This window comes from Dreissena polymorpha, chromosome 8 (genome assembly GCF_020536995.1).
Source record: "Dreissena polymorpha isolate Duluth1 chromosome 8, UMN_Dpol_1.0, whole genome shotgun sequence".
Taxonomy (NCBI): Eukaryota; Metazoa; Mollusca; class Bivalvia; order Myida; family Dreissenidae; genus Dreissena; species Dreissena polymorpha.
In genome coordinates, this window is record NC_068362.1 from 17,159,687 (window position 1) to 17,180,015 (window position 20,329).

The 20,329-nt window shown below is 36.5% G+C and overlaps 1 long non-coding RNA gene across 1 annotated transcript; it reads left to right on the forward strand.

Moving 5' to 3' along the window:
• Window positions 1–5,669: 5,669 nt before the first annotated feature.
• Window positions 5,670–7,061, forward strand: LOC127840981 (uncharacterized). The gene is made up of 2 exons (XR_008030658.1): window positions 5,670–6,047; window positions 6,193–7,061. It is a non-coding gene; the product is annotated as an uncharacterized LOC127840981 (long non-coding RNA).
• The last annotated feature ends 13,268 nt before the right edge of the window (window positions 7,062–20,329 follow it).

Here is a 20,329-nt window from a genome sequence, read left to right on the forward strand (position 1 = left end):
ACAATACAACTCAGGGCTAGAATTTAACTTTTTTTATGTCCCCCACTATAGTAGTGGGGGACATATTGTTTTTGCCCTGTCTGTTGGTCTGTTGGTCTGTCTGTTTGCGCCAACTTTAACATTTTGCAATAACTTTTGCTATATTGAAGATAGCAACTTCATATTTGGCATGCATGTGTATCTCATGAAGCTGCACATTTTGAGTGGTGAAAGGTCAAGGTCATCCTTAAAGGTCAGAGGTCAAATAAATGTGGCCAAAATCGCTCATTTTATGAATACTTTTGCAATATTGAAGATAGCAACTTGATATTTGGCATGCATGTGTATCTCATGGAGCTGCACATTTTGAGTGGTGAAAGGTCAAGGTCAAGGTCATCCTTCAAGGTCAGAGGTCAATTATATGTGGCCAAAATCGCTCATTTTATGAATACTTTTGCAATATTGAAGATAGCAACTTGATATTTGGCATGCATGTGCATCTCATGGAGCTGCTCATTTTGAGTGGTGAAAGGTCAAGGTCATCCTTCAAGGTCAGAGGTCAAATATATGTGGCCCAAATCGCTTATTTTATGAATACTTTTGCAATATTGAAGATAGCAACTTGATATTTGGCATGCATGTGTATCTCATGGAGCTGCACATTTTGAGTGGTGAAAGGTCAAGGTCATCCTTCACAAGGTCAAGGTCATCCTACAATGTCAAACATCATATAGGGGGACATTGTGTTTCACAAACACATCTTGTTTTACTTGCAAAAACATTGCGAGCAGCTTTAATACCAACTCGCAAATATTTCAAAAACATTCTCGCAAGTTTGGACATTAGTTTAGTACTATTAAAGCAAAACAAAATGTACTTAACATACACATTTTATTTCTGCAATCATACAAAGATATCAGTTCCTTGGGCCATAAGGGCCAACATCAGGTCTTTTGGCTCTCTGTCCACTTTGCAATTACCTAAACTGCCCTCTTTGGATTGAACTCTTCACCCTTGCCAGCAAATTTTATCCGCATGAGCTGGTCCATGTGTTCCCTACGCAAGGAACACCTCCAGTCATTCTTCGTGTGTTTCATGACTGAGAAGGCACGTTACTGAGTGGATATAAACTGGTCAAATGAATGACAAGCATAATGTTTTTGTACTCTCCCCTCCCAATGTCTTCCTGGCTAACTCATTGGAAGATGTTTAATGGGTTTTGTTCTGTTCTTCCAATGTAAATTTTCAGATCCTTCCATTCCGACTTCGCTAAATCTATATCACAACCCGCATTTAACAACGGCACTTTGAAATGATCTAATAATAACTTTATGTTGTCATTACCATATAAAAGTAATTTTTGGTCAGCTACACAAGGCCAGTTCTTGGGATTTAAAACGTGGCAGCTCAAACAATCTTTCGTATTGTTATTTCCATCTGTCGGCAAAAAGAAACTAGTTTTTTTTTCGCGTCGAGTATAATGGGCGTGCTTCCGCATACGGGTATTCAGACATCCTATAAATTGACCTGCGGTTAAGCATTGACGACGTTGAGCGCATTTAGAAATATTAATATTCTTTTTAAAACTATTTCTTTACTTGCAAAAAAATACTAGTGGCTTAAAACTTAACTAGCAATCAATATTTTTGACTGGCATATTGCGATATTTGAGAACTTTTCTTTTTTCCTCAATCGCTGTTGACTGTCCATTTAACAACAATAAGCAATTCTGCATAAGGTGTATGACTTATTTGAAAAACATTTGACTAAAATGTTTCCTCATCCAAGCTTTAGAGAAGCATGAGGGTCATTATTAGCATAAAGCCTGAAGAACTGACTTTTCCCAATAAATGAAAAAACCTAAAGAAGTCATTGTTTGTAATAAAACGTTTGTATTTTCTAAACATATTAGTTTATTTTGATTCATGTTAATAGAATCATCAATGTAATAACAACAACGAATGTTCTGAGCTCTAAACCGAGCAAAAATTGGTTTCAAGATTTTTGTAAACAAATAACATGCAATCGACAAACCGAAAGGAAGGCAAACAAATCTGTATAATTTCCCATTCCAAGAAAACTTTAAATATTTTGTATCTTCTTCACAAATCGGAACATCTCTTAGATCTATCTTTGTAAAGAAATCATTTCTTTGCACACGCTGTCCAAAACTTCAGAAAATGTCTCTTGTTTAAAATGGTTGTATTGTACAAATTGATTTAAGTGTATTAAATTAATTACAGGCCTTTGTTTTCCATTAGGTTTAGGAACTAGACAAATATTTGATAGAAATTCACCTTCTTCGTGAAATGTTTCAACATTTGCACCTTTATTCAACAATTCCAAAACCTCATCATTAACAATCTTCCATTTATCAGCAGGAAATGGTATCTATTATGGAATAGAAGCCTGATGTGGTTCTTGTGGAAAATCAATTTTATAACAAATCACTGCATTAAGAATCCAAGCATCATTTGTAAATTGCTGCCAAACATTTAAATAATCTGTTTAATTTCCAACTAAACTTACTTTTAATCCATCTATTCCACCCCGTTTGGGGCCGGCATTGTACTTGTAGCTGCAGGCCTCCTAGGAGGTCTGCTCTTGAACGGCCTCATGTTGGCCCTCCTCTGGGGATGTGGCATCTGATATGGCATCTGATTCTGATATAGCTGGTAACGGTGGCCAACCGGTTGCCGCATTGTATATCGACCACGACCCCTGCCAAAGTAATGCCCACGGTTAGGGGGTAAGTAACTGTCATTACCAATAGAAAATTGGGAATCACAATTTTTGATTTCCTTTGTTATATCATCCCGGAATAATTTAGTTGTGATAGGCATTGACACCTGACACAGGCCCCAATATTTTTTCTTGAGACAAGGACGTATCATATAACGTCTACGAACAGAGATGTGGTACTGGACTTGTCCCAGAATTGTCAGACAATCAGAAATGCAAGTTTCAGCCTCAGCTGAAATGTGGCTCTTTAAAAGATCTGCATATATGCGAAACCGGATGTTACAACATTGAATTGAAAGCATTATGCAGCCAAAAATTTTTAGGAAAAAAAAAGTAAGTGCATTTTAAAAGCGTATTCATCAGTTGTGCACATGTTCGAAGAATGGTTATTTTAAAATCTAGTGATCCATTGTCACAAAGATCATTTGAGGAAAGTCTAGTCAGATTTAATTTCACATTAATAAACAACAATTTAAAAGTACAAAACACACCTATACAGAGAAGCAGATGGCCAGCACATATGAGTAAATACCCAAATAAAAATAGTAAATACTCAATTGAAACTTTTTTTCACGCGACACACTGGCAGATAATGGTAAACACTTGTGCAAGTTATGTGCAAATTCCGTAATGCATGGAAAAGTTATGGTACGGACACAACATTTCATCCCAATTTTTGACCTCTAAAAGTTATCTTGACCTTGGAACCTGGGTCTTGCACGCAACACACTGTCTGATTAGTTGTTTGTCTATATTTATCAAATGCCAAAGGATTGTTATTATCCAAGAAATTGAAACAAAGTTATTTCACTAACAATTAACATATACCAAGAATAACTATACATAAAGATTAATCGGTACACTTACGTCAAAGCTTCCAGTTCGTCAGGCCGATGTCTGTTGTATAGCAATAAGCGGACCTCTGTCAACACAGCCACCTTTCGGAAGGTAGCTGGTTCTGGCTTGTGTAGGTCAACGATTTTCCATTCATTTACAAGATAGCTCGTAATCTTGGCAATGTCCTCAGGATCTGGTAAGTCAGTTTTCTCTGTTTAATCGTCTTTCTTCCAAAGTCATTCTTTCTTGCTTCCGTACTTTTACTTTCCATTCTTTTTATGCCCCCGGTAGGGTTGCATATAGCAATTGAACTGTCCGTAGGTCCGTCAGTCTGTGCGTCCGTCCGAAAACTATAACATTGCCCATACCTTTTGCAATATTGAAGATAGCAACTTGATATTTGGCATGCATGTGTTTCTCATGAAGCTGCACATTTTGAGTGATGAAAGGTCAAGGTCATTCTTCAAAGTCAAAGGTCAAATATATGGCTTCAAAGCGGCGCAATAGGGGACATTGTGTTTCTGACAAACACATCTCTTGTTCAATCAAGTATGAGAATCTTTTTGCCTCCTTTCGGTTCTGTTTATCTCTATTCTTCAAACTTAAAGCAAGTTTAGCGGCTGATATTCTTGCCAAATCGTATCCAATTTTAATTGCAACACTTGGATGCAAAAGCTCTTTCTTCCAGATTTGTGCCACATGCTAGCAATGCTGCCTTTGCAAATATGTCGAAGTTGAACACATTCAGAGTATAAGTGAATAGAGTTTTAAATCCAGACATTTTAACACTACAAAATGTTAATCATTTCCAATAATTATATTAATATTCAATATTAATTTGAACTCCGAAAAACATTTCCAATAAGGCAATACCAATACTCAATAATACTGTATTGTTGATTTGTAAGGTCACGGATAGTATGTGTTAGTTAGTTGTTCAATGCTTCAAGAAAATGTTACACCAAAATAAAGTTGCTTTGAAATTAATGTTCTCATTAAATGTCACATTTGATTTTGAAAATGCTACATTGGTTTTTAGCTCACCTGAGCACAATGTGCTAATGTTGAGCTTTTGTGTTCGCCTTTTGTCAGGTGTGCGGCGTCAACATTTGCCTTGTTAACACTCTAGAGACCACATTTATTGTACAATCTTCATGAAATTTGGTCAGAAGATTGGTCTCAATGATATCTTGGATGAGTTTGAAAATGGTCACGTTTGCTTGAAAAACATGGCTGCCAAAGGGCGGGGCATTTTTCCTTATATGGCTATATATGGCTATTGTAAAATCTTGTTAACACTCTAGAGGCCACATTTATTGTCCGATCTTCAGGAAACTTGGTCCGAACATTCACCCCAATGATATCTTGGATGAGTTTGAAAATAGTTCTGGTTGCTTGAAAAACATGGCCACCAGGGGGTGGGGCATTTTTCCTTATATGGCTTCATGAAACTTTGTCAGAATATTTGTTTAAATGATATCTTGGATGTGTATGAAAATGGTTCTGGTCAATGTTGAAAATCGTGGCTGCCAGAGTGTTCACTAGTCATGAAAGTTGGTTAGAACATTTGTTCTAATGACATCTTGGGCTGCACAGAACAGGTCAGCTCCTTTGATCTCAGGTGAGCGACTTTGTGCCTTTCAAGCCTTCTTGTTATATGTGGTGAACTTTCCCATTTGCTGCTCGGTTGATGTGACCACACTCCGGATTTTGACACACCACATACAAGTAACCACTAAGTCCTTTTTGTAATTCACCAATTAAATTATACAAGGTCAATGGCACTGGGCCAATTTTACAATTCTGGCAGTACTGGGGATTTGACAATATAACTTCAAGCTCAATCAATCTTCTTCCGTTTCTCCACCCATTGTGTACACATTTACCATATTGTTTTTGCTTGTGAATTGTTGAAGTACAACCATCTAAAGAACACTCATCACCCAAACATAAACTAGTATTACAGTTATTGTGTTCTATTTTGATTTGCTAATCTTTTTTGGGTGAATGTTTGTCATAAACGCGTTGAAAAATGCCCTATTTGTCACGGTATTTCATCTTGACATTTCATTGTCGGCTATGCTTGATGCGGGAATTTCCCAGCATGCAGTTATTATACGCCCGTCTATGACGGGACGTATTATGGTATACCCCGCGTCCGTCTGTCCGTCCGTCTGTCCGTCCGTCCGTCCGTCCGTCTGTTAATGTCGTACGCTACGTCAAATATCCTTTGACAGATTTTCTTCAAATTTTAACACAATCTTAATATTGATAAACCCTGATCCCCTTTCGTTTTTGACGGAATTCTGAATTGTCGTTCCAGAGTTATGGGACTTTGTTCGTCAAAATTTCGTGATTTCATTGAATGTCCTACTGTAGCTATATAAAAATGTTAAAGTTGTTATAACTTTGGTATGCTTGGACCTAGAGTCTTGAAACTTGACATGAAGGTTGGCCAGAACTAGTAAGTAACCACTGGACATTTCAACGTCATTCATTTGAAGGTCAAGGTCACTGTGACCTTGAATGTAAAAATGTTAAAGTTGTTATAACTTTGGTATGCTTGGACCTAGAGTCTTGAAACTTGACATGAAGGTTGGCCAGAACTAGTAAGTAACCCCTGGACATTTCAAGGTCATTCATTTGAAGGTCAAGGTCACTGTGACCTTGAATGTAAAAATGTTAAAGTTCTTATTTCATGTTATAACTTTGGTATGCTTGTACCTAGAGTCTTCAAACTTGAAATAAAGATTGGCCAGTACAAGAAGATGACCACTGGTCATTTCAATGTCATTCATTTGAAGGTCAAGGTCACTGTGACCTTAAATGTTAAAATGTTAAAATTGTTATAACTTTGGTATGCTTGGACATAGAGTCTTCAAACTTGACATGAAGGTTTGCAAGCACACTTAGATGACCACTGGTCATTTCAAGGTCATTCATTCTAAGGTCAAGGTCACTGTGACCTTAAATGTTATTGTTGTTCATGTATCCTACCGTAGCTCAAATATCCCCCGATGGATTTTTTATACGCCCGTCTATGACGGGACGTATTATGGTATACCCCGCGTCCGTCTGTCCGTCCGTCCGTCCGTCCGTCCGTCCGTCCGTCCGTCTGTTAATGTCGTACGCTACGTCAAATATCCTTTGACAGATTTTCTTCAAATTTTAATACAATCTTAATATTGATAAACCCTGATCCCCTTTCGTTTTTGACGGAATTCTGAATTGTCGTTCCAGAGTTATGGGACTTTGTTCGTCAAAATTTCGTGATTTCATTGAATGTCCTACTGTAGCTCAAATATCCTTCGATGGATTTTTTTCAAATTTCAACACAATCTTAATATTGATAAACCCTGATCCCCTTTCGTTTTTGACGGAATTCTGAATTGTCGTTCCAGAGTTATGGGACTTTGTTCGTCAAAATTTCGTGATTTCCATGCTCATGTACTTATAAAATAAACCATGTATTCAAATACAAATAAACTGAAGTAAAAAAATGATTCAAAGGGTTATTTATTACCTTACTACTTCATTGGCGAACGACGGGCGTATCATGCGCTCATGGCGCAGCTTTTATTTTTATTTTTAAGTTAGAATGTATTAATGTTTCAACAAATATTTTAACTAATTTCTTAAATCAAGTCTATAATTTAATATTATTATTAAAAAATACTGATGGAAAAAAAAGAAGATGACTTCATTCGGTTCCCCACGATAGTTCACGATTTAATTCCGAGGCTTGCCGAAAGTTTCCGACATTGGCCGATGTTTACTGATCGCATTACGCATTTTCTACCTTAATAGCTGACCAACGGCATACACCTTCTGTGTTGGTACATGCATAATGTATCGCATCACTTCAATTGCTGTTGGACAGTCAATGCAATCCAGGAGAATTGTGTAGGAGTTTTGTTTGTTCCCTTTTGAGCACTTCTTGCTGTACATCAAAAATCCATTTCTCAAAATCTTGTTGCACACCATAAGGTCGTGTTTAGCACAGTCACCATTTTCTTTTCGGAGAAATTGTTCTTCATCTGCATCCAATTTCCTGACCCGCTCTTGTTTAATGACTGTACATTGTCTGGCATTGTGGGCATTCCTGTGAATTTTGTTTTCCAACATGTTTTGAAAAAAATAGCTGTTTTTTTATTCTTCTGGTAAATTTTGGGTTTTGAGGTTCACTCTTTTATGGGACTGCATGCCAAAACACATCTTTACACACATTGCCCTTGCCATGGATACTGTTGATGACATCACGATTATATGACTCAAAGCAAAAGCAGGACCAACTCCATAAAGGCCGCTATTTTTCCACCAGAGCAGGTAAATGCAGGATGTTGTGAACATTCATGTTTAAAAGTGCTAAAATGTTGTGATTTGTTATATTTGTGGTTAAAAAGTTTGGGCATGTAAAAAATATGTTGGGCATGTAAAAATTCTTAAGTAACAGGCCCGACTGCAGCGCCTGGCATGTAACTTTTCAAAGCTAATTTCGAAGACTGTAAGGCCATGCATGCAGATTTTCTATGCAATTAATAAAATGTTATATGTTAATATGTTAATAGTGTTGGTGCACTGAAAAAAGTATTATTATTTATGCAAATTGTTTGTTGAAAAAACAGAAATAATGAACTGAAATTAAATTTGTCCCATGTTTTACAATTGTTGCATATATTAAATTGATATAATGACAACAGTTAATCGTATAGGGAAAATTTAGAGATACATAAACACACATGTATATCGTCGCTGTCGTTCTCAAACCTCGTAGCTTCAAAATGCCAAGTTTTCAGGAGAGAGAAAAAACCGTCTCATTTTTTTATAACGATGTTTTAGAACTAGAAATTCTGTAAAATTACCAAACAAATGAAGCTGCAAAATACGGCATAAGCCGTAGACGCGTAAGTCATACTAATAAGTCATACTGATGTTCAGAAATGGTAGCTACGATATTTTGTCACCACAGTTGTGTCATTTGTATGAGCACGGAGCGTCCGTGGTATGAGGTATGACAATTCGTCCTGATAGGAAACCTCGTAGCTGCAAATATAAACACGTTTTTGTCAAATTTGTCCAAACGAAATGACGTACCTATAGATGAAATGACGTCGCTACGACTTTTCGCCGGAAAAAAAGCCAACAATAAAGCTACAACATTTCGTCACTTGCATTTTTCAAGGGCTCTGATTGGCGTAGAGCAACGAGATATAGCACAAAACACGCGCCTGACTTCATATATTCGGAAAAGACGAAAAAGCATTTTTGAAAATTTTGGAGCTACGAGGTTTGAGAACGACAGCGACGATATCCTGTGTTTGAACATTATGACCGGTGTTTGAACATTATGACCGTGCTCCAGGGTTCTCACTTAAATCTTGTGTCAGTAAAAGTGACAAATGAAAAAGAGTAGGAGTCCATCCTTCTTTGTTTAATACGAGTCCATGCGCGTCTACCAAATGCAAGTCAGAACCATGCTGTGGTTTCATTGAATATAAGTTTAAAAAACACAACAACACACAAGGCATAAAAACATAAAATGTATATGGCATGATTTTACCTTTAAAATTTATTCAAACTCAAATGCATCAAAAACTGGTGGGCATGTCAGGAAGTATTATATAGTATTAGGAAGTATTTGTTTTAATCTAATGGAAACAAAATTAACCTTTCTCAATTCAAAATAGCTGAGATCAATAAACAGCATTCTGACATCACTGCAATTATTCAACAATCATATGGCTTTTGCCCTGTCTATTTGTTGGTTTGTTTGTTTGTTTGCGTCAAAAACTTAAACATTAGCCAAAACTTTTGCAATATTGAAGATAGCAACTTGATATTTGGCATGCATGTGTATCTCATGGAGCTGCACACTTTGAGTGGTGAAAGGTCATGGTCATCCTTCAAGGTCAAAGGTCAAAGAAATGGGGGGGGGGGACATAGTGTTTCACAAACACATCTTGTTGTAACTTAAATTTCAACAGAGGATAGTCAAGATAATGTCAAACTTTGATCCACACATACACTGAAGTTTGATACAATTCAAAACTAGGCTATGGTGTTTATGGGACAGAAATTCTGTTATTAATGTCTCTGTAATTTCTAACACAAAGATGACAGTTCTATCATTTCATTCAACCTAACTTAATACAATTTAAGAATCAATGAGTAATTTTCAGTAGGTCATTTCTATGATAATGTGAACATTTTAATTTAAATTATCATTCAAGAGAAACACACTTAAATTGGTCACCTGATCAAACAAGACATACAACTTTTCATCCTAAAAAGGCATTTATGTGTTAAGTTAGGTTAAAATTATGGAATAGCATGTGTATTTCATTATTTATTGTTGACATTAAGTTCCTTCACCACGTCACTCCCTTCGCAATGGGCAATAGTTACCCTTTTAGCTGACAACAGTGTGTCCTCCAGTTCAGACGTTGTACTTCCTGCAAAGTCATTTTTCTCAACAAAAATCTTTAATATATGAACGCTACACATTTTTTTACAAGGCCTTGTTCATTGCTTAGTTGAAAATTCAGTTCTCTAGAGCATATTAGATTGGTTCTCTTCTGATTAATTTTGCAGTGTGAGCATACGATTAATTCTGATTGAGTACTGTCCATTTGCATGGGTGTTTTGCAATGCAAACATTTGCAAGTAATGCTAATTCTACATGTTTGCTGTTACTTCACAAATTGGCAGCTTATCCACTTCGTCCAAAGATACTTGTTGCAGATCTGTTATTGGTAAGAATTTTGTCTCCGAGGTTGTTCCAACTTGAATCTATCCTGCAAATGTAGACGTAAGTAAATTCTGAATATTGTTGGATTGTCCAGGTTTAACTTTATCGATGTTGTCCTGCCACAACAGTAATTTCATAACTGTTGAATCATCAGCAATGATGGCAGTTCTAAACCTCCTAAGTCCTTACCTGCTTGATTTTGTTTCAACTTCACATTTAACCTCTACAATCAAGTCCTTGCTGACAATTCCATCAGGAGATGCTCCTAGGAATGGATGATGCCACATGCCTGAACTGGGAACTTTTCGCGCACTTTTATATATTGTATTGCAGTTTTTTCGTTTTTACAGCCATGGCGCATTGCTTCATTTTGTTTGATTACATGTTCAGAGACCATTTTGGAAGCCAGGGCAGCTAAATTGGCATTTTCTGTTGCAGAACATATTCGGTGGTAGTTGGACGACTGGATTCTTTTGCCATGTTCCTCGAACCAACGATCATTTGTGTTTTGTCCCCTAGTCAAAACTTCCAGTTCACAGCACTCTTCTGTCGTTATTTTAGTTTGATTTAGAAAGTTTTCTTTATGCGTAACTTCAAAATAATCATGATCATTGTTCACTGCATATATATATTGGCTGGCACAAAGGTCTGAAGTATTGGCGTTTTAGAAATTCCTTTTAAGTTCATGCTTGTATTGTAAAAATAGTCTTGATAATTAGGGGCATTTCGAAAATGAACAGGTTGGGGGTCAAAGTCCTTAATATCACAAATATCTTCCCCAACTGTGGGATCTAAATCTAAATAATTATATTGTTTCACATGTTTTTCATTTTATTAAACGCCTGCATTTATTCGTTTACTGCCGTTTGCATATTTTTGCTACTGACGTTTGCCATTCCTAAACGTACTACTGACGTTTGCCATATTTGTTTTCACTCTTTAAACATTTATTTAATATCTGGTAGATATTTTTGTTTGTTTATGCATAGACATATGTGATATATGTTTGTCCGGTAAAGCATAGACAGTTCTGTGATAGTTAATTTTCAAGAACACTGACTCTTTGTAATTTTACTTCTGACGTTTGCTTCTTAAATGGAAATTTGCGCCGAAGTGTTCTCGAAAACCAGAGCAAAACACAAAATGCGTGATATACCGATCGAAATCTATATGCATGCCATATTGCCTGCACTAGGTCGTATGAAAGTCAAAGGATGATCAGCAAAGATATTGGGAAAAAAACCTACCTTGCTCGGCTGTTTGTTGTCATAAAATGACTACTGACGTTGACTTTTGTGGTCACGTGACAGTTTTTGTTCATTCACAGTGTTGAGGCAAGTAAAAAATTTCACTTATCAAGTGTTGCTTTGCAGGTGAGGGGTTAATCCTTTGATTTATTAGAGTTCTTGCAGACTGTCTCACTTATTCACTGATTTCAACTTTTGGAATTAACATAATTTTGCTGTTACTGGTGGAAACAATTTCTCTGCTTTTGGAGATGACATTTAGCATCATTATAGAGTTACCAACTTTCAACAGGGAATACAGTCCTGTTGTACACTCACAGTTTCTTGAAACCTTAGTTGTCTGCAACTACTGCCTAAATAACTGATATTTGTTGTTTTTTGGAATTTTCACATGTCTTGATTTCAGATCTGAGGACAGGACGTGAGGAAGAACGCATCATCTTTGGAGGTTATGTCTTGGTGTATGGAGAAGTTGTACTCTCAGTGGAGTTGTTGTGGTTTTCTTCACAGATGACAGGTCCAAATGACTGGAATTAAATAAATGAAATATTACCAACTAAATTGTCAGTAATGTAATGAGAAGGCTGTCTTTCCCCAGAAAATTGCTGAAGCACAGGGTACAATATAAATGGTTTAATACCAGGGGCGGATCCAGGATTTCTGGTTAGGGGGGGCAGGATATTGAGATTTTGCTGGGGATCAAGGGGGCCGCTAGAGCCCCTGGCGAGTGCAGGGCAAAGCTCTGCTAGGGGGGTCCAGGGGGCGATTCCCACCTTAAGCTTCACGATTTTAGTGATTTCGAAGGCTTTGACAACCACTTCTTGAGCATGCCACGCCTTATACTTTCATCAAAGTACCTTCTTATAATGCCAAAAAAAGTGCATAGTTTGTCGTTTAGGGGGTGGGGGCGAGGCACCCCGGAAGCTTCACGATTTTAATGATTTTGAAGGCTTTGACAACCACTTCTTGAGCATGTCACGCCTTATATACTTTCATCAAAGTACCTTCTTAAAATGCCAAAAAAGTGCCTTGTTTATAGTTTTGGGGGTCGACCGGAATCTCCACGATTTTAGTGATTCTCGAGCATGTCAGGCCTTATATACTTTCATCACCAACAAGTACCTTCTTATAATGCCAAAAAAGTGCATAGTTTATATTTTTGGGGGTTTGATTTTGAAGGCTTTGACAAGTTTAAATAGGTGATTCAGATCTAGTTAAGTGTAAAACATCAAATGAATTTACTTTACCCCCCCCCCCCCAGATCCACCTATGAACACTGTGGTACTGGAGAACCCCTTTTAATAAGTTTATTTATTAAAGGTACTAATACTTAACTACTTAACTAAGAAAATGCAATAATTCAAGAAATATACTAAAACTAGGTAAACAGCCCTTAAAAAAATGTTGGACCTTTTTATTTCACTATGTTGTCAGGGACGTAGCTAGCATTTTTTAGCTGTAGGCCTGATTGAAAGTATATCTAGAAAAATAATAAGACAAGAAAATATAAGACTTTGGCCAGTATTTCTTTGATATTATACTGTTTTACTCAATGACAGAAAACTAAATTTTACTGTATTATATTTACACCAGAGAACTAAATTTTCAAACAATATGGACAGGGCACAGCCTAGGTTCAAGATTGAGGGAGAAGTGACTTCTCCCTCCACTGAAATTAGGGAGAAGTGAGGGCACTTAAAGGAGAAGTGGTTTATGTTCGGCGTTTAATCAAATCTTCACTTGTTTTATACTCCTCATAACACCAAGCCCATCATCATCATCAATTACAAACAACTCATATTTTCAAATTTAATTACATCCTTTCATATTAAGTCCCAAAAATCAATGCCTACACATAAAACAAGTTTCCATGTGCATCATAAAAATTAACAGTGCTTTAATATTATCATTGACAATACATCACGGTTCACCATATTTACATTATAATGTACATGCTCATATTAAGTCACAAAAATCAATTCATACATTGAAACAAAACACATTTCCATGTGCATCATAAAAATCAACAGTACTTTAACATTATCATTGACAATACATCACAGTTCACCATATTTACATTATAATGTATATGCTCATTACAGAACAGAACAGTACTTTATTCGTTTCTACAGGTTACAAAACTGTGACATTTTGTAATAACATGTGAGCTTATTTATCAAAGAATTACACAAAGATCAAACAAACAGTAGTATATACGATAAATCATTACACAAATATCAAACAAGCAGTAGTATATACGATAAATCATAGAAGCTCATGTGGGAAAGTGGTTGTTATGTGAAGAGTCTCAAGTAGAGGGTCAGTAGCGAAATGGTTATTTTAACAGTATATTGTCTATAAAGAAAGAACAATTTAGCTTTGGAACCAGTAGGGGTTAAATATTTAATTGGTACTTATCTGAATACGCTCCAATTACAAAAGTGGGATTAATGATTAACAACAGCAACATTGATTATAATAATACTTGATAGTAATAGTAGCAACAACAACAACAATTAATACTTAACGATCAATTACTAGTTAAATACTTGTATGTGGATGCGCTCTATTTACAAAGGTATAATTCGTGATTAACAACGTCAGCATTAATTAGAAACCCCCCCCCCCCCCCCCCCCCCAAAAAACAACTATATTGTACAGCTTCCTGACTTTCCTTTTTCCACTTTTTCAGAGCCCTCTCAAAGTCAAACAAAGCTATTGGAGGACCATCCTCAGAAATCCTCATGAGGTAATCCATTGTGGTGTTGTTCATGGAGGTCCTCAATCTGTTTATTATTCTGTTCTGTGTGGAGAAGCCTCTCTCACACTTCACACTACTCATCGGTAAAACTGAAACACATTTCAAAATCTTCACCATATTTGGGTATTCCTTACAATACTTTTTTGCAAAGATTGAAGCCACACTCACCAAGGATTCTGATTTGTATGAACATCGCACAAGATTTTTGTACTGGCGGTACTCAGACACACATTCATCTTCACTTCCCACATACGGTCTGTTCTGTTTAACTAACAAGAGAAATTCCTACATTCCAAACTTTGCCACAGAGTCACATTTCGTTATGTTTTCAGGCACAAGAACATTCATTGCACTTTGGTGTCCTGAAATCGGTCTTCCAGATTCAAGATGATGGCGTTGATGTAGGTGGGTGCCATGTGATCCAAAAGATTCTTCTGCTGTACATAATAGCGAATCTCCGGGGAGAAACTGCCACTGTCGACCTCATCATCCACATCACTGTCCTCTGCCTCAAACCCTTCGAACACATAGTTATCATTGATTCCTGACTTTATATTGTCACACTCTGACTCTTTGACAGGCCTGTTGTAAATGATCACTCCATCCTTTTCTACAACAAATGTACCTAATTTGCTGGTGAACACTCCTTCCACCTCTATCAGGTCACGTAGACTGTTACATGTACTCAACACCAATGGCTGAACACTACTAAAGTCCAGAGTTTCTTTTTGAACATTCTTGGACAGACGACCCATGAATGGCAGCACGTCCATCATGAGGTGGGTCAGAACTGGTTGACTTCTTGGAACAATCCCTTGGCAGCTGCATCCTTTGTTGCATCACATTCCAGGCACGTTACGAGAGCTGGATACAAGCGGTAGATTGCCTTGACTGCTGCCTCCATGCTCAGCCATTGAACCGTGTGTACTTCTGCAAACTTAAGCTCTGGCAGATTCAGGATAGACTGGATTTCCTGAAGTCTGTTATATCGAAATGCTTAGTTGCTGAAGTATCTAAATATACTTGACACTGTTTTGGAATAGTGATGCATTTCAGGAATGTCCCTGGCTGCCTGAGATGTTGCAAGCGCTGTCCTATGTGCAGCACAGTGGACACCAACCAAGGCTGGCGCATGCTCACGAAGAAGAGTCACTACACATCCAATCATACCCGTCATGACACTTGCCCCATCAGTGCTGACACCTACCATCTTACTTATTATCCCAAGCCATAGGCGGAGGGATATTGTTTTGGCGTCCGTCCGTCCTTCTGTCTTTCCGTCCGTCCGGAGCTATATCTTGGAAGTGCTTTGGCGGATTTCATTGAAACTTGGTAATAGTATATATGTGACCAAAGCTGGGAAAATCAGTCTTGTGTTCAAAAAATCACATTTTGACTTTTTGGCAATTTTAGATTCTCTAAACATTGTAGTTCACAAAAAAGATATAGATTTTTTATTTATCACATTCAAATCTAATTTTATGACCCTCCAAAGTGACCAACCCTAAATTTTAGTGTGACGAAAAGTTATCATTTAATGCAAAAAAAACACAACGAAAACATTTTTCAAACAACAAGCAAACTGTTTTATTAAAACAATAATCTTTCTTAAGTCAAATACATAATTATAATGCAAAAAACTGACAACAGCATTATGGACATTAAAAATGTAGTATTTGTGTTGCTATGGTAACCAATCTACATGGTAATAATCACCAGAGCGCACAATCACGCCTTTTATAAATACATGAATTGTATTATCAATCAAGTGTTTGTTTAAAGGTAAACACAATATTAATTGCACTGTTTTTGCAACTAGTTAAACTATAACAATCAATAATGTGTGTGTTCCATTTTCCTTTTCATTCAGTTACATGTGAATTCAAGTATAATGTAACCTCAACATAATGGAAAAAACAGCATTGGAAAATGTTAGTTTAAAGTACACTTGGCTACTAAATGTTTAAGTAAATGTAATAATAATTATTATCATTATTTCTGATTTTGTAAAATAGACAAAATAACCAATAATTTATACATATTGTTTGTTTTTGTTACTATGGAAACAATGAAGCAAACAAACATAATTATAGGATTTTTATAGTAAAACATAAATAAATACAATATTCACATTGATGTTTTTTCCAGTTTTTTGGAAAGGCAGTCTGTGTCCATAAGGTGAAAACAATTTCAAAGTAACATTGAAAAAATGATTTTTGTTTTGTAAATATGAGATTTAAAAAACTTGAAAACAAGCTTGTGCAATTAGAACAACAAACTATTGTATTGAACACTTCAAAACCTGTATCAACTAACAGATTTAGCACTCGTATACATGTACATGTATTAGCTTTCCTCAGAATAGAGGATTTTTTGCACTGTTTGTGGGAAAAAACATCACCCAATACCTTGGCAAAAAAACACTGATACATGATGTATGTAATTGTTTTGGCATGTTCAGAGAAGATCAGATGTGCATCTTAATGCACCTTCTGTTTTTTTGGGGGCACAGTCTGTTTTTTGTAGCTTATCAGTAGCGGGTTTCGGACATATACAGTTTTTGGCTTCATCTGTGCGACATAATTCACCAATGTGTTCAAATATGTACCACTGACGGTCCAGATCAAGCCCTTTCGCTAACATTTCCTTTGGCAGGTTGTCACAGCTCACATTAACATTCATTTTCGAGACCTTCCTGAAAGTGATTCTGACTACTGGTGAGTCACTAAATTCCCTGCACTCCACAACACCCATATGATCTACTGACACATGGAATTGGTGAAATTTGGTGACATTCTTTATGGGGTGAAACAATGTAGAAAGGTAATCCTTCCAATCGTAAAACAGAACAGGATTGGAAGTGTCCCCCACAAGCTGGGGAATGGTGTGGCCCGTCCTTGACGATAACCCCATAGATGCTGCAACATCAGACAACGTTTCTTCATTGAAGTTTCTGTATCAAGATTACCATTTAATAATGAAAAAAAATCAAAATATAGTTTCCCTATTATCAAAATATTATTTTGCTGTTGTTGTTGTAATAGAAAACTACAAATTTTGAAGGATAATTTTGTATGGGATTTTGTTTGCCCTATCAAGAATTTCATACCAATAAAACAGCTGAAACTACTAAAATAAATATTTATTTTCCTGTTACAAGAAATAAAGTACCTACACACTATTTTTAATTGATGTATTTTTTATAATTTTCATAATATTTTATTACATGGCAAAACTATACAACTGAATAGACCTATGGAAATGCAAACAAGGATTATAAAGAAGGATCATGCAGGTTACATACACCATACTGTGATAAGGAATTTTCCTCCTCCTTGACTTCCAGATGCCAAAGTGCCAATCTGGTGTAAACTTTGTATGTCCTACCAACATAAAGCTTAGTGTGATGCTTCTGTGTTAACCTGAAATGTTAAAAAATCAGTTATATAAAAGGTCAGGTTACAATTTAGGATATTTATCTACATAACACCTTTTTTATAATAATTAAATTTGCACCTTAACATTTCTAACAAAATTTTTTTTAAACAATCAAATAATATTCAAATATATGTAGTACTTTTGTACAGCTTAAATATTTTGTTAGTGAAAAATTATGTTCTTATTTGTTTCATTGAACAAAAATATAAATAGACAATAACCGACTAACATACCTGATGAGAGTAGTGGGGGTAGTGAACCGGCTGTGCTTAGTGCCATGAATAACCCATCATCCCCTCCAGCAAACAGGGGGCAGCTCCTGAAGTGAGCATATAATATATGTCTGCACGTATAAATTTGTACTCATTATCCATACAATGTACATGTACATTGTATTCTCAATTATTTAAATGCACTGGTAATTAATTAAGTTTCAAAATAAAGTTCATTTACATTAGATAAATCATTTAAAAACGAAATACCCTGGTCTTGTGAAAATTCATATGGAATAGTGCTGCTGTCACTAAATTGAGACATGATATTTAAAGGTCAAATTTAAATCTGCCACCATTTCATGTAAACAATTCAGTTGCTATCGTACAATTAACTTCCGGGTCAAACTTGCGAGTCGCGAACATTAATTACACAGCCAGAATACACATATATCTTTCACTTACCCTTTTATTGTTGAGACAATATCATTTCCGAACCTTCTTCGATCGAAAACATCCAACAGTACACGATGTCACTTTGATTTACAGTGTTAAAAAGCAATTGAAAATCTACACTACGAGGCAGGTAGCGCTATCTGTGAACTGCTCAAACTCAAACGTGTCATTCAAGGGGAATAATTGGAAATAAAAAAAATGGATTACAAACCACCAATTGTGCCAGTGCTTAAAGGACATATTCATGCTTTATTGTGGAAACTTTCAAAACATGACATAAATTATGAGCCGAGAAATTGTATAAAAAAAAAGACGAAATATCCAGCGCATTTTCGTACCAGATTTTAATCACGCGATTTCCCGACATTAACGTCAGCGTACACAAGACTGATTTTCGCTGACGACGTCACATATATGGATAAGAGGATGATGCACGCCAAATGGCATTGTACACCATCCGTTAAAAACAGAGTTATGGCCGTTTGTATCTTGAAAAAATGCTTTTTTGAGTGTCCAATATAACACTTTTGTGTCCAGAAGCATATTGGCGGGGATATCAATTCAACAAATTTGCTTGTGTCAATGTTTTTCTCCTTCAAGTCCTTGAGTACCAACTGAACAATGTTAACAGCACTGGCAGATCCCATCTTTACTTGCTTATTTGACAGTAATGCATAGTCAAGTCCATCATCACCAAGATACTGAGCATACATCATTAGTCTTTTTTTGTTTGCATTGTCTGTGCTCTCATCCAGCACCAAAGAAAACACATCTGACTTATTTATTGAACTCACTTTGTCCTCAAGTATTACTGCACTGATGGCGCTTTGCAACTCTGAAACACTGCGGTTACTGGTGTAGGTGACCTTGGCATTTTCAGACACTAGTGAGCTGTAGTCTGCACCAACTGCGCTCGCAAACTCAAGGTGGTGTCTGAACTCATATTTTGGAAGTTCACGTTTACCAATGTGGTAGGCTGCTTTGAGCAGTTTGATTCCCAGCTCATCTTCCTCGTTCAACTTAGCTTTGATCAGCTTCTGAAGAGGTTTGTGTGTTGTCATGCTGGATCTTGCAATGGCATCCATGTGTTTTCCAGCTGAAAATAGTCAACGGTAAAATAATCAGAACAGAACGATCATAATTTTATTACACATAAACTTTACAGTTTCTATGGTTAAACAAATTAATAATACATAATACATGAATATATTAAGTAGTTGGGCGGATCACCCTTCAACCACGATGTAAGCGATATTAATATAGGATGGATATTCGTCGACGTGAACAGTTCGAAATCCAGCAACTTTATGATGGGGCTCACAGCCGTGTGCAGCAATCAGCATCTTCACACTTCCGTATCTGGAATGCGTAGTGTCTTTGCCTACAATGCTTGTCCACCCATGAGATGTAGGATTCTACCTTTCTGGTATGCTTCTTCACAAGTTTATCCACATTAAGTCCAGGGTAGTGAGGACAGACTATTTTTATGTCCCCCACTATAGTAGTGGGGGACATATTGTTTTTGCCCTGTCTGTTGGTCTGTTGGTTGGTTTGCGCCAACTTTAACATTTGCAATAACTTTTGCATTATTGAAGATAGGAACTTGATATTTGGCATGCATATGTATCTCATGGAGCTTCACATTTTGAGTGGTGAAAGGTCAAGGTCAATTTCATCCTTCAAGGTCAAAGGTCAAATATATGGGTCAAAATCGCTCATTTAATGTACACTTTTGCAGTATTTCAATATTCAAGATAGCAACTTGATATTTGGGATGCATGTGTATCTCATGGAGCTGCACAATTTGAGTGGTGAAAGGTCAAGGTCAAGGTCATCCTTCAAGGTCAGATGTCAAATATATGTGGCCAAAATCGCTCATTTTATGAGTGCTTTTGCAATATTGAAGATA